This window comes from Larus michahellis, chromosome 11 (assembly GCF_964199755.1).
Source record: "Larus michahellis chromosome 11, bLarMic1.1, whole genome shotgun sequence".
Taxonomy (NCBI): domain Eukaryota; kingdom Metazoa; phylum Chordata; class Aves; order Charadriiformes; family Laridae; genus Larus; species Larus michahellis.
In genome coordinates this window covers 20,098,993-20,121,521 of record NC_133906.1, presented here as the reverse complement: position 1 = coordinate 20,121,521, position 22,529 = coordinate 20,098,993, and the positions used below count along the sequence as shown (strand labels likewise).

General features: G+C 44.8%; 1 protein-coding gene across 16 annotated transcripts in view; it reads right to left on the bottom strand.

Moving 5' to 3' along the window:
* The window catches only part of SGCD (sarcoglycan delta), a 354,229-nt gene that overhangs the window by 202,676 nt on the left and 129,024 nt on the right, over positions 1-22,529 (bottom strand). For 15 of the 16 annotated variants that reach the window (XM_074604512.1, XM_074604497.1, XM_074604504.1 and 12 more), the window contains one exon: positions 16,498-16,683. The gene's annotated coding sequence lies outside the window, so the exon portion shown is untranslated. Of the gene's footprint in view, positions 1-3,113; positions 3,204-16,497; positions 16,684-22,529 lie in introns of all 16 variants that reach the window. The other variant, XM_074604509.1, reaches the window with a different exon arrangement.

Here is a 22,529-nt window from a genome sequence, read left to right as displayed (position 1 = left end):
GGGGTCTGCGTGTGTGGCACATGTGTCTGCTTGGGAGATTAGGTCAATGGGAGCTTAATAGTAACTCCACAAAGGGAAATCAGCCCCTAAACTCCCACCAAAAGCCACAGGGAGCTGGGTGATTACCCTTTTGAAAATCCTCCTTATCAATCAGGGGCTATTCTAAGGAACAAGGTAGGCTGGAAATATCTCCAATTAAAGGCAAAACTATATTCCGTTATTTGGGAAGAGAGTTTGTACTTGTTAGAAGCTCAGAAAATGAGCTATTTTCACTATTCTTATATTACTTTTTTCTTTTTCTCGGAAAATAGGCCCATTTTGAACAGCGGCAACGCATTGTTCCAGGATGAAGCACTCAGCACATGCAATACGAAAAGGACAGCATTACCGCTCCCATTTCACGGGGGACACGGCAGGAGGCAGCGAGGGCGCTGAGGACACCTTTGCTGCAGCGAGAGAGAGAGGATTACGTCCTGGGAACGCAGAGCCCCTATTCCAGCCGCAACTATTAAATAACACTCTTATATGTAGGCAGCAAGTACAAAATATTGGCAGGAGCCCTAGCGTGGTAATGCCCGAGTGTGATGGGAAACCTGAGTAATCGCTTATCTTGTGATAGAGAAGCAACAGGGGCCCAATTCAGCGCAATATTCCAACAAGTTTGGTAAACACACCGGAGACTGCTTGGTAATAATTTTGCCTGTTTCCAGGAAAAAAAAGACCTTTTGACATTTGTGCATGTGATGTCAGTTCATTTTTTTTTCAAAGGGGCAACGTGACAGCCGTGTTGGAGATAATCAAGAAACCCAAGGGCAATTAGGTTTTAATGCTGTGACAGTGGGGAAGTACATCAACCGCCTCGTTACAGCCACGAGTTTCTTGGCAAAATGGTCAATAATAAGGCACGTGGGATATCATTTCTTTGCAGAATATTTTCATGATGTTTTTTTCTCGTGGTTGAAACCGTGCAGATTTGCAGATGCCAATCACAGCTACAGCACCCTATTCCACTTGAAGTAAACATTATTGCAGTTATAATCTACATTAGGTAGAGGAAGGGACGCTTTGCAGACATTGCTGCCTTACACAAACTGAAGAACACATAGGATAGCAGGCAGTGCTACGGAGGGCACTCTGATTTCTCTGGTACATCTATGCCCAATGTAGGGATTTTCTTTGGTGTCTCTGGTGTGGCCCGTAACTACCTCACATCTGGCAAAGTACCAGTCTTCCCAAAATCCCAGGTCAGGGTGAGGGTCCCCCCCGGAAAGATGGAAAATCCAAAGCACAGAGAAGCCAGCTGAATTATTCACAGAAAATATGTTCCAAAAACAGGCACTCAACCTGGGCTCTGTTTTTCCATTCTGTTACTTTCTCCTGTTGGCACACTGCCACTTCCCGTTTGTTTGCAAACATTTACCAGTGTATTCTCTGTGGAAACTAAACACTCAAGGTCTGCTTGGAGCACCTTCTTCTCCTGATGCAAAGACAGGAGCTCAGGCTGTTGCAACATCAAAAATTAAATGGACTTCACTGTGCCACAGAAATCTCACCTGTAAGTTACTCCCTGAGCCTAAAAGCCAATTATTACAAAATTATGTATTTTCGTTATCCTCTGGAGCAGTTCAGCAAAGCAAAGCTTTGGGGATTCCCACCCCGCCACCAACTCCTGAGCTGCTGCTCACAAGAATGATACAGCCGAGGGCAGGACTGCCATCCATCCTCTCCCTGAGCCCTGGTTCTCCAGGTGCAAAATGCAGCTGGTCTTACCTTCCTCCTTCTTACACTTTTGGTAAAAGCACTTTTACACATTTCCTTCTCCAGTTCCATGAAAGCTATTTGAATCCTTGATCATTTCTCATAGTGGTCTTGCAGAGAAGGAAAATGGAAGGAGATGTGAGTTAGTGGTCAGGGGGACTGTGCCTAAGTGGTGCGCTGGGAGACAGGAGGGGAGAGCATCCCATCCCATCCCATCCCATCCCATCCCATCCCCACTGTAACACCCCTTGCTCCCTCCCTGCACCCTCCCAACTGCGTGAGCTCAAAATCAGCTTCAGCAAGTCTACGCTGTGGAATATAAAGCAGAGCGGTATCAGCTTCAGCAAAAGGTGTACAGCACCCAGCAAAGCACCAAACGCGTGGCACCCCAGCCCGCACGCCTCACCTGCCAGGGCAAGGGGCCCTAGTGGGACACGATGCTCAAACAGGCATCCGACTCCCAGGTCCAGAGCCCCGGCCAGCCCTGACAGCTGCCAGCTCTCTCCCTGCCGGCACCCACAGCAGCACCAAATACAAGCTCCAGCCAGTGCTGCGTTACATTCAGTTTGCACAGGTGTAAATTGACTACTCAAGGCAAAGGAGAATCAGCTTTCTTTAGCAGCCAAAGGTGAAGTGATGCTCTGTTTTCAATTGTACGCCTCCTTTTCTCAACGCTCCCCGTGCCATACGAGCCTGCTGCCCTTTGCCTTCCCTTCCCACGAAGGAGATTACAGATTCCCACACCACAGCCTGCACTGCTGCAACACAGAAAGCACCAGATTTCCAGCAACACAGAGAAGGGGAGCAAAATAAGGAATTCATGATGAAAGGCTGCCTGTCCTCAGCCTTCTCTCTTAGTTCCACACTCAGACTTCACGCCTGACGTAGTTTGGTTTTATATGCAGGTCACTCAGTCATTCTTCTCACATGTACATCAGGCGCTGCTGGAAAATGTGGCCATTATCCATCAAGTCCTTTGCTTTAGTCAGCTCCCAGCAGAAGAGTAATAGATGCACTTGTGTTGTCACATCATTGTCCAAAATGTCAGGGAAAAAAGCCCTGAACATTAACAACTCCCTAAGGAAATCAGTTCTTAAAAAAATAGAAGGGGGGGGGGGGGAGAGACAACAATAAGTGAGAGGGACATAAAGATGCAGAGCATCCTTTTTTATCAGGGATGAGGTACGCAGGGAAGTGCCCTGCCAAGACAAGAGTACCCACACTGTGGTTTTATTTCCACTGAAGTTTACATTGCGTCTGGATAAAGCAACACGTGCACATGTTGGTTTTAATTTCCAGGATCCAGAACTAGAAATAGTCTTCTCTTTGGACATCATACATTAAGAGAGACGTACCAGTTTGAAGAGTGAGTGTAATCTCTTCCCAGGGCACTTGCATTAAGATTCACACAGCACGGCGAGGTGATCGTATCAGGCAGCACAAATCTTCATAGACAGTAAACAAAAAGGGGGAAAACAACAGAAAAGAAAAAGATGAAATCAAAGATGACAAGAAGCAGTAGTCGAAGTTAGGAGGAAGAGGAGGTCAGGCACACAAACTAATCAAGGTGGCAGGGTGGTATCCTCCTGGTGCGGTCAACCTCTATGCTCTGCTTTTAAAATACTTGCTAAAGTTAAGGCAGAACTAAGCAAAGCTTCAAATCCTTAAAAGCTGGGTAAAATGCAGACATGAACAAAGATATTTCTTTGCTGAGATGCAGGGAAGAAAAAAGAAGTAGGATGGGAGGGAAGGAACACCCCGTCCAGAACAGCCTGAAGGTGCATTTTGGTGACTAATGCCTAAAAGAACCCTGACCTGGGGCTACAAACCCTGCAGAGGAGCTGTCGCCAGTCCCGGCAGGCTTACAATATTGGTAAATATTTCTACATTTGCAGCTGCAAGTACACAACATCAAAACCTCAAATGAGAAAGATGAGGTGCAATAAACTTGAGCGCGCTTCACCCACTACGTCTTCGCCGAGTTCCCCTTTGATACAACCCCTCATCGCCGCACAGTGCATACGTCCAAGAAAGGTGCTCATAAAAAAAAAAAAGGAAATAAAGCCAAAGTTAGCCAGACTGCAAGAGTCTGTCTCAGAGATGAGTAACATCACCTGTTCAGGCACCCACCCCAGACGAATCCTTTGCCTCTCCAAACTCAGACGTGAGCAGCCTCACCCACCCAAACTCTGACGAGGGACCCTTCAACTCATGTCCCACCACTCTGCCCCTTCGGACGGGGAAGGCACAGCTCTACAACCTCCCTCCGGTTCCTTAATTGGGCTTGTGTATTACTGATAAGTAATTGATACGCAGGAAATGAACGCGAGGCCGCCGCCGAGTCGGCTTCTGCATACAAATAGGGACAGCTGAATGCGCATCAGCAGCCAACGCTGCAGCCCTGCCATTCCTATGGCATTTCCAGTATGGACGTGCTTAAAATATCTCAATGTAAAGTGTTTCACTTCGTACAAATGATGCTGGCGTGACTGCTGAATGCCTTTTCAGAGAGGGAAGTGCAGAGATCAGATAAACAAAGATCATGTGTTATGCAGACCCTGCTCTGGGCGAGTATCTAGAGGAGAGAGAGACTTCATGGGGCAATACAATAAGAAATCAAGATAAAGAGGAAGGGTGCACAAAGGCGAGCGTAAGGCTCTCCACACATTCAGCCTTCAGGGACAATCTTTCTATTTTTTCCCAGGAGCCAAAAAAAGCCCCAAAACTAATCTCCGTGCACAGCCTAAATTTGTACTTAGTGCCAACTTTGTGTCTGCATCAAATTCCTCCACAGCGTCAGATGCAACACCGTAAATAGGCTCGTTTTCGTTATTTTATCAAATTGTGTTAACTTCTCTAGAGCTGCAGCATTCCCGAGGCTGGCAACACCGGGACGTGCAGGAAATGTAAATCGCTCCCCTTTTGATATGATAACCGTAGCAGTGAATTGCATCCCAGAAATCAGCTCAGGATTATAGCCGAGAACTCGCTGAAAGGCACTTAGCCGTGGCGTTGCGCCAGAAGGGTAAACTTCAGCTGGCAGGTCAGCGCAGAACGGGCTCAGGTCTTGGGAAAAAAGAACAATACATAACACCCAGCTATCTGCAGCAGCGCAGACCTCAAAGCCAACAGCCCCAGGGTCAATATATAATTAAAGGATGCCAACAGGTGTTAAAAACAAGTGTGTATTTATGTATGCAAATACACAGGAGAGCTATATTAAAATATGAATAAGCACCTAGGAAAGCAACAGCCAGCAGGCTGTAGGATGAGATCTATTTGCCAGACTAATATAGATGTATATATAAAACAACCACATACCGAAAAAAAATTGCATTTCCTGCATGGAACTATTTGTGGGAGAGAACATTATAATAATAATTTTAATCATCTATCGTTTATTTAAATAAGTTTTCCGTTTCAAAGACTCAAGAGGATGTTGGAATACAAATAAAGATAATCAGAACGTGAAAATAATTGTTTTCCCATGTCTTATTTTCATGTGTAAATGCCACCGCTAATAGCTACTAGCGTTAACCCCGGGCTAGGACCCCACTACATTCAGTACTGCCCAAACACAACAATAAAATGCTGCCTGAACCCTAAGGAATTCGCAGCTCTGACAAAAAAGAGGCAGCAGATGGATATAGACAGAAATAATCAAGAAGTAGTAGTTAACAAGGCAGGAGTTAGTCTCCGCAAACCAAATCCCTGACTGCACCCCAACAAAGAGGAATTTTGATCATCGATGCCCCGCAACACGCGGAGCTTTGCACATCCTTCATCGCCGCCGCTGTGCTCCATCTGTCGCCTCCACGCTTGCTGGCAAATCCAGCTCGGTCACCCACTATACTTTGGTTTTTAACACAAAAAAAAACCTCTTTGGGCCAAGCACTGTCACGTACGACCTCGCTCTCTAGCACTGAGCATAGAAGGACTCAAACAGGTCACAGAGACAGATAAAACCACCTATGAAACAAACGGCTCATTAGGAATAATGTTTATTAATAACTACTGCAAGAAAGTATGGGCATGCACGCACACAAGTCTAAAGCTGAAACTACCACAGCAAAAGAACATGTCAAACAATAGAGGCATCCATCAATACCCGAGCAACAGTGCCTTCGGATGGCTTCTACTGAGTCCACGCACCTCTTGCTCTAAATCTGAACCGTGCAGAGGAGAGGAGGAGGGGCTGGCACATAATTTTCTAGTGAACCTGAGACACCCTCTCAGTAAATGCACGTACTGTGCCCGATCTCAGCTGGAAGCTCCGGAGGCACCACACCACGTACCACAGTAATAAGAACTAGCACAACAGACAGCTGGATGGCTATGACAAACAAGCCCCATAAAAACATGTAAAATATCTTAAAATAGTTTTCCGTAACAGAGAGAACATCTGTAGGATAGAGCATTCTTGCTGGAAGGCTTTATTTCAGCACGTCTGCCTCAATGACCTACTTATTGCTACACCTTTCAGACTAATTTTAAGCCGATACTAATTTGTGTCACCAAACCTGTCTTTCATAACACAGGACCACTCCGTATGGCTTTCAGGTTCTTAAATTAAATGCTTAAAAGTCACGAGATGGGAAAATAAAAGACTGCATCAATCCATCCCTTCCTCGTGCCCAGCCAGACCCGTGCTGTGGCATAGCGCTGCCCTTCCAGCCTCCACTTCCACGCTGTCATCAAAGGGTTAAACAACAAGTGAGAAAATCAGCAGTAAATGGCGAAAGGGCTGTTTTGCAGCAGCCCAGCGCAGTGCGCACAGCTGGGGTGGGGTGGGACGGACGGGCAGGAGAAATGGCAGCACCGAGCTCCCCTCCAAAGCTGCTCTCAGAGGCCGAGGGACCAAACCAGATAGAGTTGGGTGCACGAAGAGTTGTCTCCCTTTCAAAAGCTTCTCCTGAACACTTCTTAACATACTAATATTCAAAGTGAGATCTCTGTGGAATAAATCTTCAAAACGACTCCACCTGCAGAACAAAAAAACCCACAAAAATCTGTTGCTGAGCATTTTCTCTTTGTACCAGGAACATCATGAACATAGATCTTTATAGCTAGAATTCAGCTCTCCTCAATGTCTTTGTATTTTTCATGATTATTTTGTGTCTTTTTTTTTTTTTTTTAATTGTCCACTCTTTTTTACCCCTTGGACATCTCTCAAAGACCAAAACCAACCAGCAGAAAATACTGCTTAAAGTCAAAGTTCATAGAGACGTCACTCTGCAGTTAGGCACGTTCCATATCTATTAATTACATTACTTTTTGAGTAAGATATAGTGAATTGCAAGGTAAGAAGGCAGCTCCTACATAATGGCATGCTTGATAAAGTGTTAGCTGCAACTTCAATGCCTAAACGTGCAAAGTGACAAATTTTCCAATGCGATTCAAACCTCAGAAGTGGAAAAGAACTGGCATGTAAATGGACTTGGCTTGCTCTTAAATCACCGTTAGCAGATCTGAATCTCTTTAAGCCTGGTAGTTTCAAATAAGGCCTATTTAACTTGCAAAGGTAGGTCAGGTTTTATCGATCCCCTCTAATGCTTATAAATGCACTCTTAAAAAAAATGAGAGTAATGAGAGACATAAACACATAGCTCAGTGGCTAAAGGCTCGCTGGAAAAATACGTGATAATATTTACAGCCTTCAAGCTATGCTGTTGTCGGTGCCGTTTCTATACACGCCAGAATGCAGATTACAGGCTTGCCAGTTCACACTGGAAAGGGGGGAAAAAAAGCCCCACCAGAGCGGAGGTGAATAAGTATTTGTATTTACTAAAAGCACAACTATTAACTTTCAGAGTACAGTCACAGCAGCACAAAGTCCATTTACTTCTCAGTTATTATCCCTCAACCTTTTTTCAATGCAATATTTTGTGCCTGGATTTCCTACTCAGAACCCATGCTATGCGCCCTGAATTTTGAACTCCTAACAACTGGTAGCTTTATTCCAGTTGCTACAGAAATAAGGCAGGCTTATTGTTTTTTATATTATGGCATCACCTAGAGGTGCTTTTAATTAATCAGAGTTCCTTCTCCTACGCTGAGGAGTTTTTAAATACACAAATGCTGACTATTTGAAGAACCTAGACTTTAAAGGAATGAGGTGAAAAACAATGTGACCTGGCTAATCCATGTCTTAGCAGAGAAACAAGGGAACGCCTCAATAAAAAGAAGTGCAGCACTTTCCACCCATATGGACAGGCTGAACGCGTTGCAAGATCTAGATACAGTCTCACTTGATACAGCTTTTTGCTTCCCCGCTCTAGTTTTTCATAAAGGATTTCACTTACGAACCACCTCTCAGAAAAATGAAAAGTATTTTTCCATGCAAAACTAAACGTGATTTTCGCTTTGTTATTTTTCATGCCATGCTAAAATAAAACCACAATGGATTTTCAATTGGTATCTGATATATCACTCCCATTCCAACTATTAAATACTCATTTTTATGGCCTGACAGAGATTCTAAATATAATATTTACAGACACATAAAAAAAACCACTGCAGCTAATGTACTAGAACAGAAACAGGATTTCTGGGTTTTATTCTACTGCAGAATTCTTGTGCAACTCAGCCCAAGTTCCTTAATCAACTCTTACACCCAGGCTTCCTCCTCCGCCTAACGAACAGGTGAGCTGCATAAATGGATCGCTGCCTTAGACGTGCTCTGGGGCTATGCTGTCAAATAGTTAGAAAAGCCAATAATAAATAGTGCAAACCCCCATCATCAACTAAAGGCAATTATCAAATGTTTACTAGCCTCCAAAGTAAAGGCTAATAAACCTGCTTATTTTAGCAGATAAAGTCAAATTACCTTGATCGTAGTTGGTTAGTGTTCAAAGACGAACGGCTATGGTCTCATTTGCTTTTAGTTATTTTTGATGAAATGTCAGCTCAAAAAAAGCTGAAAGATACTTCCTAGTTATTTAGGCAATGTGAAACTTGGGCAGTTATTTTCCAGGAAACACGGCCTGCCTGACAGGTTTTAAATGAATAAAAGTGATATTATTACAATTATCATTAGAAGAAGATGTCCCTCATCAAAATGTGTCTGGATTTTAATTGACAAGGTCTGGGTTAATGCTGTGAAAATGCCAATGAAAGCAAAGCCTGTGGCTCAAACTAATTGTCAGCACTGAGCAACCTCAACCTCTAACCCACCACAGATTTATCACTCTGTGCACACTGTACTCATGACAAGAAACGTTTGAATTAATCATTAACAACTAGAAATTCCTCCCAGACAGAGAGAGAGCAGAGTGCGGGGCTGCCCACCCCCCTTTCCCTTGCTCCTGAGCCAAGGAGAGGTGCCTACAAGCCTTCCTAATGAGAAAGACTTGTTTTGTTGTTGTTTCACCACCTTTTCTTTTAAGGGCATTGCAAGGGAAACTTTCTAAAACAAGGAGACATTAGTCTGAGCGAACTGCAATGCATGTATGGCTAAATGTCCTCCTACTGCCCTGGCCACCCTCCCTGAAGAGCTCCAGCACAGCCAACAGGAGCATACAGCCCTCATGGAAGAGGGGACGGTGTATGGTACGACCATGTGGGGTCACACACGAACACAAGTCATAGAATAGTTTGGGTTAGAGTGGACGTTTAAAGGTCATCTAGTCCAACCCTGCTACAATAAGCAAGGACATCTTCAGCTAGACCAGGTTGCTCAGAGCCCCGTCCAATCTGACCTTGAACGTTTCAGGGATGAAGCATCTACCACCTCTCTGGGCAACCTGTGTCAGTGTTTCACCACCCTCATCATTAAAAATGTCTTCCTTACATCTAGTCTAGATCTACCCTCTTTTAGGTTAAAACCATTACCACTTGTCCTATCAATGTGGAGGCTGAGGGGCTTCCTTATTCCCAGCAGCACTCATACAATTGATCCCCCTTCTCAACAAAGGCCAGCCCAGTGCACGGCATGCTTGTTCTCCAACCCAACAAACGCATGGTGCTTGCCCAAAGCACCGCAACCGCTACTGAGTGCTCCCAGCCCACTCCTGTTGCCACCCTTCATATGGACTCATCCCAAACTGGTGGCACCAGTTTCTAGTCTACCAGACTATGCAACTGAATGCTTTGGTTCTCAGCTTCTCCATCTGCGTGGGTTATGGCATCATGACAACACAATTTGAGTGCACATCAACTTGTTGGTCCCCCAGCCCATGTCTTTATACAATACCTGATGAAAACCACAGAGTTCCTTCTCAAATGACATAAAGACTGGAAAGCACAACAGCATTGAGGAAAAAAAGGAAGAGGAAAGTCTCCAAAAAGATCAGGGGCTGGCTCCTGAGGTGGGAGAAAAGGCATATGGCCACTATTGTCAAAAGGCATCAAGCTTGTTTGATGAGATATAAATGGAGCTATTTACGCCACCTAGTAGAGGAAAAAAAAATAATTAATCTTCCTTTTTATCAACTGAGTAGTCAGGAGAAAACAACAGCAGGCATTTGCTGTGGTGAAGGAATGGGACGTCACCTTGCTTAGAGGGTGCCAGTGCCAGCCGGGTCTCTGCTGGCCCCTTCCCGGTAACTGGGAGGCAAAGACTGATGGGGGCTGCAGCCCATCAACAGAAATGCTGCTCACTGCACTGTCCCTTTGCTCCCAGAGGTGAACGGCAGCCATTGCTCCTCCCATTCACCTTCAGGTACCCTGTCTTTCTAGTTTTTGCCGTTTTCTGTATATTCACCGCAGAAACTACAAGCTGGAAAGCTCCCCTTAAACGATGCCAACAAGAACTCTCCATTCACAGCTAACGCTTGGCTGCACACATTCTCTCATATTTCCAAATGTTTTCAGTACGTTTCAGCTTCCCTTCATTAAACATATTCATAATTATTTGCAGCACATCTAAAGAACCTGTACAACAGGTTTGTGCTTCCAAATACAGTCTCCTGGCTGAAAAAAAAAAAAAAAATCAGCATGACAGCACTAGAGAGAGGTTTGTGAGGATGAGGAGGTAGAGCTCAGGAAGGGGAAACTAGAAGCCACACCATCATGATTTGAGTCAGTGACTTCCACTGGGCACCAATTTGGCCCTTCACAAAATCCCAGGTATTTCTTAGAGCACACACACACACCCTCAGTTAACTGTCAACAACCGTGACAATGAATTTCATAATAAAAATGTGCAAAGTAGAGATTTCTGGTACCTTAACTGAAAACCTGAACAGCCTAAAGGATTTTTCTGGTCTAAAGAGACGCTGTTAATACAACAAAGTATCTCCGCAACACTTCACACCAGTTACTGCTGTGGCTTTTCAAGGCTGTTTCCATCCCACACTTCAGTATCCTTGAGACTTCAGTGAGGACAGTTACACCAAACGCTCATTTCTATAGCTCAGCCCCAAAGAGACACTTAGAAAAGTTGCCAGGGCTTTCCAAGATCCAAACTCTTTCAGGCTCTTTCATGCATACTACGGAGCTATCTAAGGGCGGGCATCGTTGGCACTTAAATTGTGCAGCGCTGGCTCTGCGATGCTCAACTCCAGCGAGCAGGACCCAGCACGCAATTATGAGACCAGAACGGCTCCTCAAGTACACACGGTGCCGGGGCTTCCAGCAATTATTTCTGTGATCCTTAAGACAGAGGTTGTTCAGGGACAGAACTGCTCCTTTAGGTAATTACATTCCCAGAGCTACACGGTGCCTGTCAAACTCTCCCCCCTCTAAATCACAGGCCAGTTTTTGTGGTTCATTATGAAATAAATATGTCATCCTGAAGGATGAAAATATAACAAGCTGTAGCTCATATGAACCCGAACGTTACCAAGTCACCACTATCAAGAAACACAAAATGCTGCTCCCTGACTGCATTTGGGAGACGGGCGACTTCCCTATCACACACAGGCCTTGATCAACCAGGATGAGCAATTAAGCTAACATTTGTCCAACGAAAGGTAAAAATGACTATCTGGGTGGTGTCACAGCTGCAGGCAGAGCAGCAGAGGCTCTAGAGCATCCTGAGTGATCAGTCCCACGTGTGACATTCTCCGCTAAGCTTTGTTCTGGCAACATTCCTACTATTCGAGGAAGAAAATGCAGTATTCTCCTCCTTTTTTTCTGCGAGGCTGGATGCAAAGCTTGGAAAGCAGAACTGTCTGAACCACGCGGCAGGAGGATGGTAGTTCATAATTAATTTTCTACATCAACTGTTGGCCACCCTCCTCTTCCTCTCTGCTAGGCTGCAAGCTGCCAGTGGATATTTATCCAAAGAGGAGACGTGCCACGGAGCAAAAAGCATGATTATTATTAGCTAATACTTTATAGCGTGTGCCAGCCAAAACTAAGAGGTAAGCGAGCCTGGGCGCAGTGAGAACAGTGCCAGTGCAAAGACAGCCCTGCCTGGAGCCGCTTATCATTTAAGAGATGCAAAAACAAAAGGGATAAAAAAGCCGGATGAGGAGAGCGAGACAGACAGGAGCAGGCTGCAAGCAGATACGGAAACGTGTTCTCAGAAGAAGGTTTTGAGACCAGCAATTTCAAAACATCTGCAGCCCACAGAAACACGTGCCCTTTTCCACCCCAGCTGGACTCTGCCCAAGACGTGGTCCAGGGGCTGCCGAGCAGCAGCTCTGCAGAGGACACGGGGCTCCAAACTGTTGCGTCTTCTGAGAGAAAGAAGCTGCAACTCCATTCAGACCTCGGTCAGCATTTCCCACTCCTCAGTCTCCAAATTTCTGGAAGACTAGAGTGCAAACTAATTACAAGGAGGTTGTTGGTCCTCAGAGGAGAAAGGTCTCCAGGAGAAAATTAACTACTTCATCATGCTCTCTGAAGCAACACTACAACCATCAGAGTCCAGCAGGCAGAGCCACAGGCTGGCAGCCCAGGAACAAGCCCGTGTGTATGACCTTGGGCAGACCCATTGACTTCTCAGTACTTCCAGAGTACAGGTGAAGGACTATTATACTACCGTTCTGTGCACGTTCGTTTTGGAGTTTCTTATTTTCTTTCAGAAATTCAACTCAGTTCTGCTGCCGATATCAGCTTTTTAATTCATTTTACACCAAGATATTTGTTATCAGAAATTGTGCTTTGATATGTGTCAGGTTGATGGATTCAATAAAAGCCCTGTCAGGAGAAGCTGAGTGAATAGGGTTGCAGAAGTGGTGTCATCAAGGGAATTGATATGTTAACAGCCAGTCTGCTGATCTTGCAACAAAACATACAAACATAATAGCCATTTTATTTCCTCACCCTGGCAAAATAGTTCAGAGAAACACTAGAAAATATTTACATAAATATTAGTCATACAAACAAGCTCAGCATGCGCAGTGATAAAAACATATGTAAAAAGTGACCCTACATGCTGTCCTGTTTTCTTGTTTGGTGTGCAAAATTCAGCCAAGAAGAATAAAGACTTTATTCAAAGCAAAGCTTTGAATTTAACTTTGGGAATTCGAGCAGACATCCCATGATGCTTCGACTGAACTTTCCCTTCAGTAACACAGGAGGACAACTTTACTGACACGTTTTCACCCACAGCCCGTAGACGTGCACCCCTCAGTCAAGCCATCGTAAAGTCGCATTAAGGTCTTCCTTTGACATCCAAACCTAGAGGCACATAAAATCAGTGTTTCTTTCTGATTTCATAAACGAAATCACGTAAGAAGCAAGACAGATTTGAAGAGAGAAATAGTAACTTTTTATCAGACCACATAATGTAGGGAGTGAGAAAAAGACACCTGCCCACTGCCCCGCAAAGTTGAAATAATATTACAGCCTAAACAAAGCAAAGGGAAAAGTTCCAAAGCAATTAATCTGAAAAAGGTGAATTACATTGAGGATTTATGTCCATGTAATGAAGACAATTAATTGCTATGAGATCCATAAAACCCATTAAATGAACAGGGTTTTTTCCAATTCTACTTGCGAGATAAAATTTATTAACTATGTTTAATGGCTACTTAAAATTTTTCTCTTACATATTTATTAAACGTGCTTTTTCAGCAGAACAGAGCATTTTACTAACCGGATTCTACTAATCTAAAAAATGAGCAATTTAAGAAAAAAAATATTACTCCGCATGTAACCTACAGATCCATTTAAAATAACTCCTTACACAATAAGATTACCATCACCACAATTGCGTAACTGCTGCTAAAAGGGAATGCGCTTGCCTCACACGAGCAAACCTCCCGTTGCAAAGATGAGTGAGTTCAGCTGACATTATTCGGACATATCTTGCTGTTCCCAGCAGAGATACGGAACAAACGTGGGTCCTCGTGTCATTTGGTGTTACTGTAATGACTTAATTAAAAACCTCTGTATTTGGGAGAATGGGACACATAGAAGAAACTGGCTCCGATGGGAACAGTGACCTCAAACGGATCCACATCCAAATCTGGTGCTTTGCCCTACAGGCTCAGCTGCTCAGCCAAGGCTATCTCCATGCCTCCAGCTGTGGGCATCTGATGCACCTTTTGCACTTGTGATTGCGGGCAAATCAGAGATAGATGTTTACCGCTTAAAAGTGAGCTCAAAGTGACTCTGTTCCTTATTCACCATCGATAAACTGGGGATAAGTAGCACTTCTCCCTTACGAAGGTGTCACAGGAACAGATAAAGTTGACAGTAGCCAATTATTCCAGTAGTTTGCATGAGCCCCCAAGATGAAGAGAAAGGACTGAAGGATTATTTCACTGCATCAGGATAAAAAAGGGTATCAACTATTTGAATGAGTAACAGCAGTGTTGGCAACTCTTTAAACTTCAGCACAAGCTTCTCAATCTGCAGTGTTCTTCTTAAAGATCAAGTTTCCATAAATATGTGAGCTTTCCTAAAATAGGAACCAAGCTTTTAGCTCTGACGGTCACAAAGCAAAACGCAAAAAATATAACCAAAGTCCGTCCTAGAGTTTAATGCCCAAACAATAGTTTCACATGTGGAAAATGCTCTTTGTCCTCTGAAACTGTGAGGTTCTGCAAAGTCCCGCAGAGCCGCTGCACCGGAGTGACACTCACGCTGCAGCCTGAGACGTGAACCAACACCGTGAGCGAGAGTCAGGACCAACTCGGGTGGGAAGGACGTGGGGGGCTGGTGTAACCACCACCCTGCCCAAGGCAGGGACAGCACCACGGTCACGCCAGCAACCAACCACTCTGGCACGGATCCTCGCACGCCCTGGGACACCCTACGCACCAAGAAAAGCGCATACGCTCATCGCAAGTACATGCTTTCACCTACAAATCCCACACAGAAACAGGGAATAAACAAATCGCCATGATTTCCACAGTATAACAGTGCAAAATATTTCTCTGCAAGAGTCAAGAAGCCCTCTCGATTATGAAATACCTCTCCTACAGCTTTCCCCTTTAGGTATTATAATCACAAGAGCAGCAGCTTGGAAATAAACAAAAGTGAAGATGATAACAAAAGCAGGAGCAATGTTTAACAACCTGCTCTTCCAGAAACCAGGTGCCACCGGCGCAGGCAGACAAACGGAGCAAGCGCTGCAGAGGGTTTAATGATGGGAATCTCCCCTCCCTGACAACAGCGTTGTTTTCTTGAAATGCCTGCACGAGTTAACAGCATACACCGTGGTTGGAACAGGCCTTTCTTGACCCTCAACATTTAAAAGCTAAGCACCTAATTTTAGCCATTGCCACCAAACTTTCCTGCGATCCCTGGAGACGGGCGGGCTCCAGACCGGCAGAGCTCTGCTGAAGCGTGAGAGTTTGAGCCTACAGTTTCCAGAGGTAACACACTACTGGTGCAACCACATCAAAAGCAGGAGAACGAAAGCACATGCATCTGGATGCCTCAGTTTTTTCTTTTAATAAGTCTCGAATTTTTTTTTCTTCCCCCCCTCCACTAACACCAAGTGCAGGTGTTATATTGCTGCTGTACTTTCCCCAACAAGACTATACTGCTGGTTCAGTCATAGAAGAGAATCCAATACCCATGTGTTAAATGAAAAAGGGAAGCATCATCTGATACCATTCTACTGAGATCTGGGAACCAATACTTTAAATCTGGTGAGGTTTTTTATCAGCAGACTTTGCTTTCACAGAAATAACTTGGCCTAGATAAAAGAAACCGTAGAATCAAAGGCTGTATTACCCTAAACGCTTCCATAGCACAAGCTTTGTGCACAATGCATTCCTTAAGTCCTGGCCCTCAATTTCTTGTTAAAAGACAGTTGCGTGTTGCCTTGCTACAGTTACAGCATAACCAAGGCGATGTTTGTGTGGATATGAGAACCTCCGCCCACAAAAATTTTAAGTGCTACACAACAAAGGGGGCACATAGGATTATGCAAGGAATTGGTATTATTTCTGTCCTTGGGAAACAATGAGAATATACAAAGCACAAAGAAAAGCCCAGGACTGTATTACAAATGGGCTACTTCAGTGCCTCTTTTTTTTCCCCATCTCTGACCCCCTGAACTGCAGACATTAGCGAAACACAACAAGTGGGACTTTCAAAATGCGGATGTCTATCACCAAGTGTACATCACCGACAGCAAAACACAACCACCAGCGAGCGTTCTGTTCAATAAAGCACTTGATACAAACACGCACCCCCTCAAGCCCAAGACTTTGAAAACACTTCACTCTTGATGGACGCTCTCCAGATTCAGGGACAGCAAAGGTTACTTGCGGAGGCAGTACGACCATGGCACATATACAGCAATAAACACGAAGGCTGCTAATTTTCTACTGTCCCCATATGTAGATATTCAGAAAAGAGCAAAAAGACAAGAACGGGGGGAAAATTACATACCTTACCAAACCTGAATGTTGGACACAACTCGTTTCAGAGCAACATTGGTGTGAAGGTAAGTTCCTCAGGCGACCACCAGCTGCAATTCCTTTCTGAGCTCCCCAGAGGCTCCAGCTCCCCCTTGCCCGTGTCCCTGAGGAAGATGCAGTGTCCTCCAGTACTTCAGAGCCTCAGCTGCAAAAGATGCTGTTCAGAAAAAGGGAAGAGAAGACGGTGTGGCATTAAATTCTGGGGTCAGTTGCTTGGCAGATTCAGAGCAGAACATAAGACAACATCGGATAGGAATGAAATGTCAAGGCAGGACAAAGAGCCTGTGACAATCCATCATGCGTGGCACCTTCAGAGGGCAATCTTTGAATTCAAGAGCTGTGGTGCAAAGCTATACTTGCTTTACAGCACTTTAATACTGCCCCTTCACCAGGAAATGAATGCCAGCCCAGCTCCTTTTTATTCCAGTCTGATATCTTAATAAGTAAGTAATACACTTCTCCATAGGGAATATTGTAATTCGTTATGGCATTTCTGCAGAATAACAGGACTTTCATATCAAAGGCAGAGACACAGCCTCAGTCTTAATACTTGGCACTGTTAAAATGACTCTCATTCAAGGAATTCAAAGCTCTAGACAGGCAATCGCATCAGGACCGCACAGATGATGGGATGTGGTGACTGTCAGCCCAGCACTCAACAACGAGTTCCCGAAGTTCAGTCTCCAAACCAACTGTCAGAGACAGGTAAATGGCCTGAGGTTTCCTGGGCGGGTGGGGGCTTGGCATCGCCACGTTTTCTAGCTCACTGTCACCGCTGGATGCGCTCGGTGTTTCCGAGAGGATAGACCCTGGCACCGAACATGGAGATGGGGCCTCACAGGTGAGAAAACAGTGATGGAGATGACCACCTGGCAGCAATGCTGCCACCAACCAAACATCTGAGAGAAGCACCGAGAAGTTCAAGTGTTCATTACTGCCACCGCGTTAATAATCCCTAATTCCTGGCATAGAGGAAAACACTCAAATGGCCGTCCTTCCCCCACCCGGTCAACTCAGCCTGTGAAGCGAGACCAGGCAGAGCCACACAAAGCAGGCGAGGACCGAGCACAGAGCAGGGTTCCACCTCCCTAGGTCAGACACATACACGCTGGGTGGTTTGTGTCCTTAAACCAGGCTCAGAGACGCTTTTCTAACATTAACTGAACACCGCAGCTGCGAACATACTCTAAATTTGCCTAGAAATGCAAAAAGAGCAAAGGAAAAAAAAAATGTATATATACACAGACGTATTTCTTTCTTAGAGGTCTCCTACACAGGAGCTGCCTGGGGCAGCTCGAAATACCACAAAATCCCATTATATCTTCACAAAAAATCCTGAACCCATGAACAGGTTACAGCTATCTGGAAAACCCGTTAGCTTTTGGGCTTGCAAGAAGGAAGATTTCAGTAATCAGCGTGTAAAACTACCCATACTGAGAGTTAGCATCATACTGCTTCATATATATATATATATATATATAAAAAATTTTTAGCAAAAGTCCACACAGCAAGCATGGTCACACAGATCAGAACAGCCAACTATATTCACTTTATTTAGCACTAATTACTTCACTGGACCTTGTATAAGGGGTTTATGTTACATATCACTCCTAAAGGCTCTGTAAGTGGAACAGCTTGTGAGACACCCACAACAGAAGGCAGGACGGCGGAGCCCAGCCCTGCGTCCTCAGTACACGTTTTCAGACCTTCGGCCTCTCTTGAACTCAGACACGAAGGACAAAAGTGGACCTTCGCTGTTCCTGTCCTCTTCCAGGCTAACCATGACAAATCAGACTGCCAGCTGAAACGGCTGCTGGATGACTTATGGGTACAGAAATGGCTGATGCTGCAGTAGTTTGATCTGCAGGTAGCAGCAAGACCTAATTCTACTGCTTTTAAGGGATTTCTATCTCCAGAGACCAGAGTCACAATTACTTTTTAATTTTTGCTCGTAAATTGTAATGCAAAATAGTCTGGAAGAAAATCAGTGCTCCATTTTTGTGCATTAACTATAGCATGGGCTGAGTTGAGAAGCAGAAGCAACAATCATCAGACTAGGTCATCATCGCAAGCTGAGTGCTGGAGCCTGGTCTCAGGTTGGAAAAGATGCGTTTTTGAAAGCTCCTATTTAGTACAGCTTGCCAGTGCTCACCAGAAGCAAATCTCTTTGGTAAGAAGTTGGCACGTTGCCTTCATCTGCTGCTGTGCATGCGCCTGGAGTTTCTGTACTGCCTGAATTCCGGCACTGCTGGGCGGATCACAACTTACGGTATGGGCAGAAGCGGGCGCTTCCAGCTCTCGGCAAAGTCAAAAATAAAAAGCTTCCCTCACTCCTAACCACTACCATTACGAGAAGGAGAGCACAGCAGCAGCGAGCTGGAAAACGTTGCTGCTGAGCAGTTGCTTGACTCAGACTGAGCGTGGAGTACCAGCGGCATGCGGCAACGCGGCAGGACGGGAAGTAGCAGGAGGTGTGGGCATGGATGGGGAGGGGAAAACAACTTTGGTCAGGACAAAATGCAACGATTGTGCACCGATCCCATCTCTCCGACACAAGCACTCGCTGCAGACATCCCTCACCCCCATGTGGCTCCTCGGATTCCCGCGGGCAGCAAGGTGGGGATGCTGCAGCCTGAACGCAACGTGCTTCCTCCACGCTCTGATGGTGCGCATCACCCAAACACAGAGGGAGGCGGGCACACCAGGGACCATTCCTAGCCAGCAATACAGTAAGGTAAAAGGCTACTAAAAGGTAACGCAAGGAAACTCTCATGAGCTGTAACTTGTGTTGACCCAGAACCTTCCAGGCATTAAAAAAAAAAAAAAAAAAAAAAAAGAGGTTGCATACAAGCCCTCTTCCTCTTGCCCCAACCTGCACAATTTTGCAGAAAAACCCCTTCCCGTTCAGTATGCCGCTACTGACTTGGTGGTCAGTATCCTAGGAAGCAACTGGTTTCCCTCTCACAGTTGAGGAACCGGGAGACCCCATCACACAGCTCCTGAGATGCTCCTCAGACCTCCTCGACTTGGGGCAGCTCTAGTGAGCGGCCATCCCAAGGGCTGGAAGAGCCCGGGCTGCTGGTGGTCTGCAGGAGCCACTGCCCAAGCCCAGGGCCATCCCACGGCTGCGGAGTGAGACAGACACCAGCATCTCTGATAAAAACACATTCATTTCAGTCCGCAGCTGCCGTAGGAGCTGCCGCTGCTCCTATCTGAAACAAAACCAAGTCAGAACTTACAGAAATGCCCCATGTACCAGAAATCCCACAATTTCAGTTAGTTTTCGGTTCTAAAATATTGTGCTCCCCTCATTCTCCTTTGATCAGACGTGTGGAGGTAACTGCCGACAAACTACGGATTACTTTCATTATCCTGACACTTCAGATTTTTACATTCAGTTTCTGGAGCCCTGGATTAAATATTCAGGTGCATTCCTAAATTAACATAGTTAAGTGGTACCAGATCAGTCTTCAAGTCACAAAAGCAGGCATATAGATGTTCTCATTAATCAGAAAAGGCAGACAAGACATTTTTCCAGTAAAAAGAGAGTATTTCCCTTGGAGGAGTCTCAGGCCTTTACTGATAGAAAGCATGACTTATACAAAATAACTATACACTTTAGATGTAACAAATCAGACCAAATATTAAATTTGAAGACACCACTTCTATCTTGAGACGTTCCCAAACCACAAATCAGTGAAGGCTGGGAGACTCTCACAGGAGGCTTTGCTATACCTTGGCCCTGGCCATCAGCTGTTGATCACCGTCAGGGTGAGGACAGGAGCTGGCTGGACCCTCATCTGACCCAGCACCGTCATCCCTGTATTTGACTGTCACACAGCTTGAGGAGCAGCTCGGGCCTTGTGGTGAGATAGGACAGTACCGGTGAGCACTCGCAACTTTAGATAGGGCAAAAAGAGGTATCCAGAAGCTGAAAGATCTGCAAGCAAGTATTACAGTATAGTATATATTCAAATTAGTATTAGTTTGTCTCATCAAAAATTAATTGCAACCTAACTGCAATTGAAGAAATTAGTCGGGCATAGAAAAGATTAAATATTTAAAGAGTCTCATGACTTAAAAACAATTTAAACCGTTATCTCCTTGCTTAAATATTACATTTTTTTATTTTTTACTGCTAGCATGACCATTAAGAAGTCGAGACTCCGTATGTGTGTGCACTCATACGGACACGTACGACACACGCGGGTATATGTAACATGTTCATATGCAGTCTCATAACTTCCCTCTTTCCCTATAACTAAACTTGGGTAAACATGTTCGAGGAACGCAGGGGAGCTCTACCGGTAGAGGCAGAAGAAAGGCGGTGAAACAGGCAAGGGAAATGCATTTTTATTGCTAAGTCTTAAACAAAGCCAACCTCCTCTGTAAGTGCAGGAAAAAAGATCCCACAGCAGACTCTGAACACAGCAGGGGATTATACCACTTCATTAGCAGGTGTATCTTCTAATTACAGCCTTGGACATTAGTCCCCATACAGCTGAGCAGGCAACAGCTGCTGCGTTTTGCCATGTCCTCAGGATCCAGCTCACTGTTTTCTGCTGAGCTTCAGGACAGCACGGCTTAATGCAATCCCACCACACCAGCTCCAGCCAAAAGCAAGGGTATTCAGTTATCTCCAAGGATGCTCCTGACTCCTCACAGCTCAAATCCCAGGAGAAGCCGGCTCCTACGTTTTGTGGGATTTGTTTCTCTGCTCCTGCCGCGTCATGAAACTGTAGGATCAACAACTCATCCTGTCTGCTCCATCTCTGGTAAAGATCTCACATTAATTTACTGTAAAGGTGACACTGGTGAAGAAGGGAACAAAATGAGACTTTGAATCCCTCCTTCCAGAAGGCTAATGGTAAAAAATTGGTAGCACAGCAAGTCTGGCACCTTTCCAACTGTAAGACTTAGAGCATTGCCCACAGCCCCATCCCAGACACACTTTGTCATTCACGATGGCTCAGCACAAAACATAAATAAAACAGAAGTCACCAGCACTACTGGCACTCAGCTGTTTTGAGGCTTTTTTTTCTTTCCTTCCCTGCCAACAAAACAAAGAGTGAAATAGCAGAACTGCAATCCAAGTGATAACGTCCGTGAGTAGGAAATCTGGTGGAGGCTGGTGGTGTGATGGAGTTCCTTGTGAAATCAACTCAATTAAAGAATGCAGGCAATAATAAAATGAAGAATACATTGACTAAGATGAATGTCATGGAATACTGTGATGTTGCTGAACATCAGCAACAGTTTTTGGAAAAGGGAAGAGCATTTGTTAACCGTGATTGTTGTATGAACTATTCCCATCATAACATCATTAATGTTACATTACGAGGTTCAAAAGTATGATTAATATCTTGCCAGGTTAGAAAACGCTAAGACACTGCACAAGTCTTGCTGCTGCTGCATTCAAGTAAATTATTTCTGAAAGTGGAATCCAAGAAATTAAGTGAAAATACTTCCAATTTGAAATAAAACATGCACGCCGAAGAAAGGCACTTACATTAACGAAGGCTGCTTCTCAAGTTCAAAAGCATTAAGTTGCAGGCTACCGTCTAACTGCCTAGCTGCTAACGCTGCATTATACTATTACGTTTTTTTACTGTTATTACTCCTACTCCAGTCTAGTTACACTATAAAATAAGATCTCTTGGGCTCCTTAGATTCAGACGTTTACATCTGCCCTTGTACTCAAGCTCTTTCATGACATTATTGTTTCTTCTGGCAGTTCAATTGGAAGCAATGATGAAGTTATAGCAATGCATATGTCCTTGTCACACAGTACTTTCAAAGGGCTGGAAGCACATTTGGGGGGCCGGGGGGGAAGCAATGCTTAACTGATTCCCTGGATTTTGGAGAGAATGAGTATCAAACAGCTTGCGCTTAACTGGTCAGATCTTCAAAATGATTGAGTAATGAAATAAACCCAGCTCTTCCAACAAGAGCCAGCAGGTTTGTATCGGAGGCAACTGTGTGGTACAACCTCCGCTGGTATGA